Here is a 9885-nt window from a genome sequence, read left to right as displayed (position 1 = left end):
TATCATAATTCAGCAGTTTGTACACAGGTCTTCACGTCGAACATGATGCGAAACTACAATTCCCATGATTCATGTGAATCAACCCGGAAATACCGTCCACTCAAATAAGGCTGAACCGGAACTAATTTGCATCGCGTAAACACACGATGGCGAGTTAATCTGGAGGAGACGGACGCCTGATCCCAGGTAAGGAAGGATCGCGCGGCGCAGCCTCGCACCGCGAACCCCTCAGAGCCAAAAAATACCGCTCACCATAGCCATAACTTTGGAACGGTCGCCTTCGCATTAAGGGCTACGTAACACCCCGCACATAGGCTTCATGATTACCTTTAAGACAGATAGACCTAGCTGTTGTCACATACCGATTTAGAATAGTCACATTTTTTTGAGAACGCCCCCCGCGGCTGTCCTATTGGCCATGCTGAACTTTTACAAGAGTTACCACCACTACGCTACGATAGGCTAATCTAACAGCCTTTCCTCATTGCATTCCCCAGAACTAATCTCGAGGTGCTATAACCCGAACTGACTGAGCGCTGATGAGTGTTGGATTTTCACACTGCTTTTGCGAAAGGAATTCGACCTACAGCTGGACATGTTATTGCCACTTGCTAGTGAGTACTTGAAAAAAAACCTCCCAATAAACTGATGTAGTATGACGACTTAGCGACCCCGTTCTGATTCATGTTTTTCAATCCTTTGTACCTTACTACAACCTCTAAACTCTATTTGAGACTCTGCGACAGGTAAGCTTACTGAGAGTATGCGGTGGCTGAATGAAAGTTGAGAGTCTCTCTTTTATTTTTTGACTGACAGAATCTTTTCACTTATTGTGTTTTCCAGATTAATTGTGTGTGGTCCTGAAGAGAATCCTTTACACTTATTAAGGATTCGAAACGCGTCGACCGAGGCGGTAGTTGTGTGTGGTGCCAAGTTGATGGCCTTGGTTCAAATTTTGTACTAATAAGAGTGATAGAAAAATATTGTGAACAAGTGTTTGGTCTTAGTTACTGTTTTGATTTCTGGAGCTCATTTATTGTATGATATCACTCCTATGATTGCGAATAGGATTAGGATCTAGCTCCGTTATAAAATACAGCAACTCAATTCTTTGAATACTTTGATAAAATTGTACCACCAATTACCACCGCGCCCCAGAAATGTTTGATGTATATCCACTGTCTTGTGTACACGTGTCTTGTGTCCATTTGTGTCTTTAGTGTTTACACAAACCACTCCCACAATTATTTCCCTTGCCCCACCAAAAAGTTTCACTCCTCCATGTTCTAATTATGGTGATTGTTTGATGTTGTAAATATATGTATATACATTTATATGTAAAAAATCTCTTCTTTGCAACATAAAAAAACAAACTAAATTGATAACAAAAAGCAAAAATAAAAGAGTTCTAATTTTTCTACTAGAAACTTTGACTGAAAGAGTGGTCTTTTTTGAATTAGCGACTAGGAGCTTCTTCTTTCATTGATTGAAAACTAGTGCACAGTATTGGCATTTGTCTTGTTCATTCTGGGTACCTAGTGGCATGATCCATCAAAACCAGGATTAGCTTGTTGCCTGGAGAAGTCTGGGGATCCATAAGCCCTCTCAAAAGGTGTGCCAATGACCAGCAAGGGATTGAGGGGGTCTTTAAGCCTCTGCCCTGTCTTCCCACTGGCTTGGCGGGTCATGCAAGTCCTACAGAACGCATCTGAGGAAGTCTTGATCCTAGAATACGTTGTGAACAAGCCTTCCAAAGGTCTTGTATTTGCTCAGGTGTCCTGCCCAGGGAAGTTTGTGAGCCAGCCTCAGTAGGAAGCCCCTGTACATTGGAGGGCCTCCAAGGCCGATGCTTTCCCATGCACAGGAGCCTTAGGCTCAATGTAAAGAGGTTGCCCTCCGAGTATATGTAATCCCTTCCAGAGGCATCACCTGTTGCTTGGGCTTCAGCCTGTTGTTTCAAGCCCTCGATGGTTGGGTTCTCCCTTTGTTGGTTGGTCTGCCTTCTACATGCCATTCGGCAAGTTCTGAAAGGTCACCAAGGGGAGCAATGTTCTCCTCAGTGGGATCCAGGGCACCCACTGCAGATGCCCCATTCACTCTAGGTGGGAGATATTCAGAATCTGATTTTCCATGCCCTCTTGTTATGTATGGTAATTGCATTGATTATATAAGTTAGTGTATTTTCTTTGTGCAAAATGCTTTGGTTATCTATTGCATGGTAATAGGTATGTGTTTAGTTGAGAGCGTCAAGTTTTGCACTCTGATTTTGTATTCTGGAACACTTCACTACATGTCAGTTATTATTATCATTATTATTAAATTAAATTTATATTGCGCACAGCTACCCTGAACAGGGTTTCCGGCGCAGGTATTTGGAGAACTGCAACTGAGTAACCAGAAACTCATCACTGAGAAAAGAGCCAGGTCTTAAGATCTCGCCGGAACCTGACGTAACACTGTTCCTGCTTCATAGACCAAGGAAGAGAGTTCCATAATCTGGGTCTGAGGTACGCGAAAGAGCGACCGCCCATTCTAGATAGTCTACAGCTAGGTGTTACCAAGTTGCCCTGGATGGCTGAGCGCAGGGGACGAGCCGGAACATAGAAATGGACAATCTCCTTAAGATAAAGGGGGGCAGACCCTTGGAGGATTTTAAAAATAAGACACAAGGTCTTAAATTTAATCCGACTCTCAATGCAGAGCCAATGCAGATCTCGCAACACAGGGGAGATAGATGATATCCTTGGAGTCTGACATACAAGGCAAGCTGTGGAATTCTGGACTACTTGGAGTTTCTTCAGCACCTCCTGATTTACCCCAAGATACAATACATTCCCATAGTCCAGGGGTGAAGTGATTAGCGCCTGGACTACCGTTCTTTTTGTGGAGTCTGGGAGCATCCAGATAATCTTTCACAGCCATCTTAGAATAGTAAAACATGTGGAAGCAACGCTAACCACCTGTTGCCGCATTGAGAGGGTGTTGTCAAGGATAAATCCCAGGTTACGAACTTTTGCAACCGGTTGAGGAAGAGCACCCATTTCCGTTGGCCAATGATGGGGCCCCCAAAGGGGCTTATGTTTGCCTAAGATGACCACCTCAGTTTTCTCTCCATTCAAATTCAACAGATTAGCACTCATCCACTCCGACACCCGCCGTAAACCAGCTTGAAGGGGGGAAAAAGACCCTTCCTTGGAAGAGGACAAGGAGAAGATGATTTGCATGTCAACCGCGTACGAGAAGAGGGACAGGCCTGCCTCCTCTACAATGGATGCCAGGGGTCGCACGGAGATGTTAAAGAGCACAGGGCTCAGCGTGGACCCCTGAGGAACTCCATACGCAGATGACCTGATGGTAGATGAAGATGTAGAAGAGAAAACTTGGAATGTGCGGTCCCGGAGGAAAGAGGACAACCAGATTAATGCATGTCCTACAACTCCTGCGGACTGGAGAGATTTTAAAAGGATGGAATGTGACACCGTGTCAAATGCACTGTTCGAGAGACAATGGTTCAAGGATGGCCTGGAAAGGTCCTCAAAGGAACAATAATACTGTAGCGAGTAATTACTTAACGCTGGGGAGCTTGGAAAGTAGGTTCATATGAAATATTTTATTTTCTTTCTTTCTTTATATATACAATTCTTATAACGTTTTTCAGGTGCTCAACTAAGTGATAGGGTGCAGAACGTGACATGAGTGAACATAGTGAAAAGACGGACTCTCACACAACAACAAGGCTAAAAAAAACACATGAATATATACAATGAAGTGGGGGTATTTCCTTGGGTAGGTCGACGACGTTTCGATCTGTATGAATTTCAGATCATCATCAGGACTGAAGAGCCTCCTGAAAATAGTATTTTAGTTTAGTTGAGTTGAATACTTCAGGAAAAGAGGGGTGGCTTGTTTTTGAGGCGTTTAAAACTATGTTGAGACCGCAGTTATAAGCATGGTCCAAGTAGCGCTCAATCAATCAAGTAGGATTCAAGGAGGGTCCTACATGAACTGATTATTCTAAAAACGTAGTTGTTCTATCAATCCAAGTAGCGCTCTACCATTTGGTGAGGGTCCTACTGGAACTGCGATTGAAAAAAGAACTTTCTTAATGGAGTTCGCGTTGCTCTGTAGTCATTATGTATTGGGGTCGCCTGGAGTTAATCTCGGCGTGTTTACTGTCGTAAGGGTAGCGCCCGAGTGCCTGCTGCTTGGCTGCTCTCTCACGAGAGAGCAGCCAGGCAGCAGGCACTCGGACGCTACCCTTACAACAGTAAACACGCCGAGATTAACTCCAGGCGACCCCAAGCAGCAGGCACTCATGTCACGTTCTGCACCCTATCACTTAGTTGAGCACCTGAAAAACGTTATAAGAATTGTATATATAAAGAAAGAAAGAAAATAAAATATTTCATATGAACCTACTTTCCAAGCTCCCCAGCGTTAAGTAATTACTCGCTACAGTATTATAATTCCTTTGAGGACCTTTCCAGGCCATCCTTGAACCATTGTCTCTCTAACAGTACATACTTACCCCAGGTTCGCTTTATGGGGTACCCTTGTTCTAAAAATGCAGTGTCAAATGCGGCGCTCAGATCAAGTAAAATAAGAAGACGGATTACACAGTTGTGTTGTGCTGTGCTGCTGTGCAATAAACTATTACATTTTATTCACATGTATGATCTTTACAATGGCGAGGAGTTGTGAAGGGTTACCTGCTACGACATCTTCTGTAGCACAGGAGCAGTAATCCTTCCACTGAACCTGAACAAGAATCTGCAACACCGCTGCATGGATCGCAAGAATCACAGGTTTACCCCCAACTGCGACACCGCTGAATGGATCGTTCTACTTGAAGACCTGTTCTTTGGTGAGGATTATCCAACCTTGTAAGCCGATTTTCAGTATTTTTAAAATTCTGGATGTTTAGCTGCCGCGACAGAGATTTCATGCACTGCTGCCACGAGCGCTACAATCAGGAGCAAGTAATGCTGCCATGAACCTCACTCTCTCTCATGATAGAGAGAGAGTACCTCTACGCACAGCTCATTGTCAACAGCTTTGTTTATCTTAGAGCTTGAATACAGACGCCTAGCTCCTTGGCAACAGCACTGCTTCGTTACGGCCTGACCTACGTGAAGCGTCACACTCCTCTCCATACTGACCGTCCACTTCCTCGCAGGCTCACCTGGTTGTTTCCGGATTCTGAGATTATTTTCAGTTTGTACGCACACGTAATATCAAGTTCTGCTTTATTAACTCTTCAGTTCCACAATACTACGATGAAAGGACTGCAAGTCCAGCTCACTGAAGGTATTGGGGCAGTCATCCCTTAAACGATTATTTACTTTGTTGGAGAAGGCTAATGTTAGCTTTTGGTAACGTTAATATTAGTTTTTCCTTCATGCTGAGGAGTTAATGGTACCGTTTTGGCGCAGTTCCTTAAAAAAAATGACATCTAAAGAACCATTTTATTTCGCAATAGTGCTTTTTCAGTTTGACTTAATTACCTTTTCTACCAGTTTCAAAGAAAATGCAATTTGATCCTCAAGCCAAATTTTGCAGAATAAAGGGGAACCTCCTAACCCTTGGACTAGATGGAAAGAGGTGTTTATAACGTGTCTTAAAGCTATTGATGGAGAAAGAATGGCATCAGAAAGGAGAAAACACATAATATTGCATTGTTTGGGTTCCAAAGGTCAGGTGTTTTTTTTTTTAACCGTACCACCTGTGGAAGGAGAAAGTGACAGGAATGTACATGAGGAAGCCATGTTGAGAATGGAGCACTGTTTTAAGCCTACAACCAGTGCTGCCTTAAACTGATTTAAGCAGTATCAGACTACAGGAGGTAGCCCGTAGACCATAAGGAAACTGGTGCAATAGTCTATAACAAACAACAGTGTCTCAAACAAGGGTATAATTTGAAGGGCAAATATAAACAGCACAATTAATTGCGATGGATTCAATCCAAAAGGGAGAAACACAGGGAAACATATTCATGTAAGGAATTTGTATTTCAATTAATAGGCATGTTGGACATATTAAACGTCATATGTACAAGCACATGGGAAAATGGCAGTGTTACATTAAATGTCATGTAACCAACAAAATACTGTGCACAAGAGCTCGTGAAGTTTTGTGACGGCGCTAGTGACATATGGTATACACAGCGATTGTGGTGGTTGCGACAAGGAACAAAGTGAAGCAAAAAATATTATTTACATATACCAAGCACCCAAACAACGATGGTACAAAATTATCAGGGTTCAATTAGGTAGGGTGTCCGTAAGTAGGGGCGCCAGAGGTTTCGCTGTGGAAGTCGATGGCGTTTCGCCTGCAGAAGTGTTAGGGCATCATCAGGATAGGTTACATTTGTTTTAGAATGCAGTGCTGGGGAAGAAGGATAGATGCTTCTTAAGTGTGGGTATAATGAGTGGACCCAAGGTAGACAGAGAAGAGAAAGATATGTAGGGATGAAACAGAAAAGGAAGTGCTGTAGAAGGGTTACAGCGTGGAGCGCTAAAGATGAATATCACATGACTATTAAGGAGGAACGGATGTGTAGACTAGCGCAATTGCTGGCGAAACATGTTATTGAAATACAGCAGGGTGTGCTAAAAATGAGTGCCGCTTGACTGTTACGAAAGAATGTGCAGGACAGCACGGTTGATAGCAAACGGGGGGTATGGAATTGTGTCAAGTTGCTCTAAAGATGAATACTGCGTGACTGTAAAGGAGGAAAGGATGTGAAGCACATCGCAAGGGCTGGCAAAAATTGCAGGAGGTGGGCACGGGCTTGTGAGAAGGCGATGATGCAGAAGAAGGCACTTACTTAGGATATGGCAGGAACGAGGTGAGTCGGGGCGTGTAGAGCTGGGACTTAAGATCACGATTATATGTGGATGAGGGGAACATCCGTGATGAAAGGTATGCGAGAATTAAAACCCACAGAGCGGAATACCTTGTTGCTTAACAATAGCTACCATCCGCAGGGCCCACGCGACGGACTTCCATTTGGGCAATTTCTACCGATCCGTCTCAATTGCAAATGGAGAAAGGACTTCTTGAGGGAAGCTGCAGTACTTACAGAGAAACTCGTCTCACGTGGCTACCCGAGGAAATTGGTTACAAGAGCAAGAAAACGGCTGTGGTACAATCACTGCAAAACCTTACTTTCACCTAAAGAAAATAAGATTAATTCTCGGATCCCCTTTGTATCCACGTTTTCTCCCTCCAGCAATAAACTATCCAATATCATTAAAACCAACTGGAACATACCTGCCTCACTCAACATCTTCAAGGAACCTCCACTGTTCTCGTACCGCAAAGGTAAACATCTCTCAGACCATCTCGTACATGCCATTACGTGGCCACAAACTAATATCTGGGATGAAACAGTCCTAGGATCCTTGAACCTTCCACCACTTCTGGGACATTACAAATGCCAAAGGTACTCGGCATGCTCAACTACAGTAAAAACTAAATGTTTTGAACCCAATGGACAAAACTACGACCTAAAATCATTTACCAACTGTAGATCCAAGAACGTCATCTACTCTATAAAATGCCCTTGCAATCTCCTATACATTGGCCAGACCACCCAGATCGTCAAGGACCGCATCCTACAACACCGCAGTCGCATCAGATGTGGCGTTCTGACAGCACCTTTGGTGACACATTTCAAAGAAAAAAAACACAATGAATCTGAAGTCACCTGGATGGTGATTGACCAACCATTGTTGCCCATCAGGAGCGGCAACATCCAGGCACTTCTGAGCAGTTGTGAGTGTCGCTGGATAGCCCACTGTAATAGCATTACTCTTGGCCTTAACACTCTGGACAAATGGAATACCATACTTGCATAATTGTCCCTTCTGAACTGTTTTTGCTCTATATGTACCCCCCAAATCTCCCTTGGCAGATTCCTCTATATGTGTCACTTACCATTAGCGTCCCCATTCATTGTGTCTATTTACCTCTTGCGTTTGGTCTGTAGATATTGTTTTACTTTCTTACTATATTTTGGTTCATAACAAATGTGGTTTATTGCTGCCTCGATATGTCATTTCCCGATTCTGCTCTTGGTAATACCACTTGACTGTTGCATGCCATGTACTTGAAACTCGTTTTTCACACGTGCGTGCGTATGACAATTGTTAACAACCTTTCAAAGTGTTTGAGAATATTACCACGTTGGAACATGGGTTCGGCAATTGTTATCACGGACCCCTCTAAGTCTTTCTTTGCCTATTTTCCTGACACTCTAATGGCAGTTTTCATTCGCGCGCTCTAGTTGTTCCCCTGTCCACATCCCACGTGACCCCATACACTCATTTTTAGCGCACCATGCTGTATTTCAATAACCTGTTTCGCCAGCAATTGCGCTAGTCTACACATCCGTTCCTCCTTAATCGTCACGTGGTATTCATCTTTAGCGCTCCACGCTGTAACCCTTCTACAGCACTTCCTTTTCTGTTTCATCCTTACATATCTTTCTCTTCTCTGTCTACCTAGGGTCCACTCATTATACCCACAATTAAGAAGCATCTATCCTTCTTCATCAGCACTGCATTCTAAAACAAATGTACCCTATCCTGATGATGGCCTAACACTTCTGCAGGCCGAAAAGCCATCGACTTCCACAGCGAAACCTCTGGCGCCCCTACTTACGGACACCCTACCTAATTGAACCCTTATAATTTTGTACCATTCGTTGTTTGGGTGCTTGGTATATGTAAGTAATATTTTTTGCTTCACTTTGTTCCTTGTCGCACCCACCACAATCGCTGTGTATACCATCTCATATGTCACTAGTGCCGTCATAAAACTTCACGAGCACTTGTGCACAATATTTTGTTGGTTACATGACATTTAATGTAACACAGTGCCATTTTCTCATGTGCTTGTACATATGACGTTTAATATGTCCAACATGCCTATTAATTGAAATACAAATTTCTTTACATGAACATGTTTCTGTGTGTTTCTCCCTTTTGTTTTATACTGATTTAAGTTCTATACCTGTACACAGGAAGAAAATTAAACATTTGAGGAGTTCCTCATAGGAATGCAGTCACTTTCGACTAACTGTAATTTGGACATATTACTGATGAGATGATTAGAGACCAAATTATAGTCCACGTTAAGAGCAAAAACGTCCAAGAACAATTGTGGCTTTTTTTATAGTCCACGTTAAGAGCAAAAACGTCCAAGAACAATTGTGGCTTTTGGGGGATCCAAACTTACAGATGGTTATTGCTATTGTCAAAGCTCTAGAACAATCTGAAAGATGGCTGAAATCATTGAGCAAAGACAAAATTAGAATGCAGAGGATATGTGTAGCATGGGTTTGAGTGGTCCCAAAACAGGTAGTCAGTCTCTGGTAGCTTTCACTGAAATATTCAACATGTGAATACCAGCAGTTTCCATGGGAGTAGTCAAACACTCAGAAGAGGAGACAGGAATTGTTACTGTTTTAAATGTGGCAGCACCAACCACATAGCCTTGTAACTTTTGTGTTCTGCATGAGGTAGAGAATGCAGCAAGTGTGGGCGTCTAGGACATTTTGCAAGAGTTGCAGGGATTCCAGAAAATAGGTGGTGCCACAGGCATGTAAGTGATGATGTAGGCGAAGGCAGTAAGGCTATAGTTCTGTCTATTTCTAAAGGTATGGATGGATCAGAAATGGATGGTACTGAGGTACAGGAAGCTTAGAGACCACCCAAATGTAGTGTTTGCGTATTAGAAGTAAGTCTAGAGTTGATGGCTGATTCAGGATCACCATAGACTATTGTTACTAAAGACTATTGTGTGTGACGGTTGGGCAAAAAAATATGTTTAGATACGCTCAAGGAGTCTAATGATTGCAGAGTTTTGAAGGTTCCAGGATTG

The sequence above is a fragment of the Lissotriton vulgaris genome, chromosome 6 (genome assembly GCF_964263255.1).
Source record: "Lissotriton vulgaris chromosome 6, aLisVul1.2, whole genome shotgun sequence".
Taxonomy (NCBI): Eukaryota; Metazoa; Chordata; class Amphibia; order Caudata; family Salamandridae; genus Lissotriton; species Lissotriton vulgaris.
Note: the sequence above shows the minus strand (reverse complement) of the source record.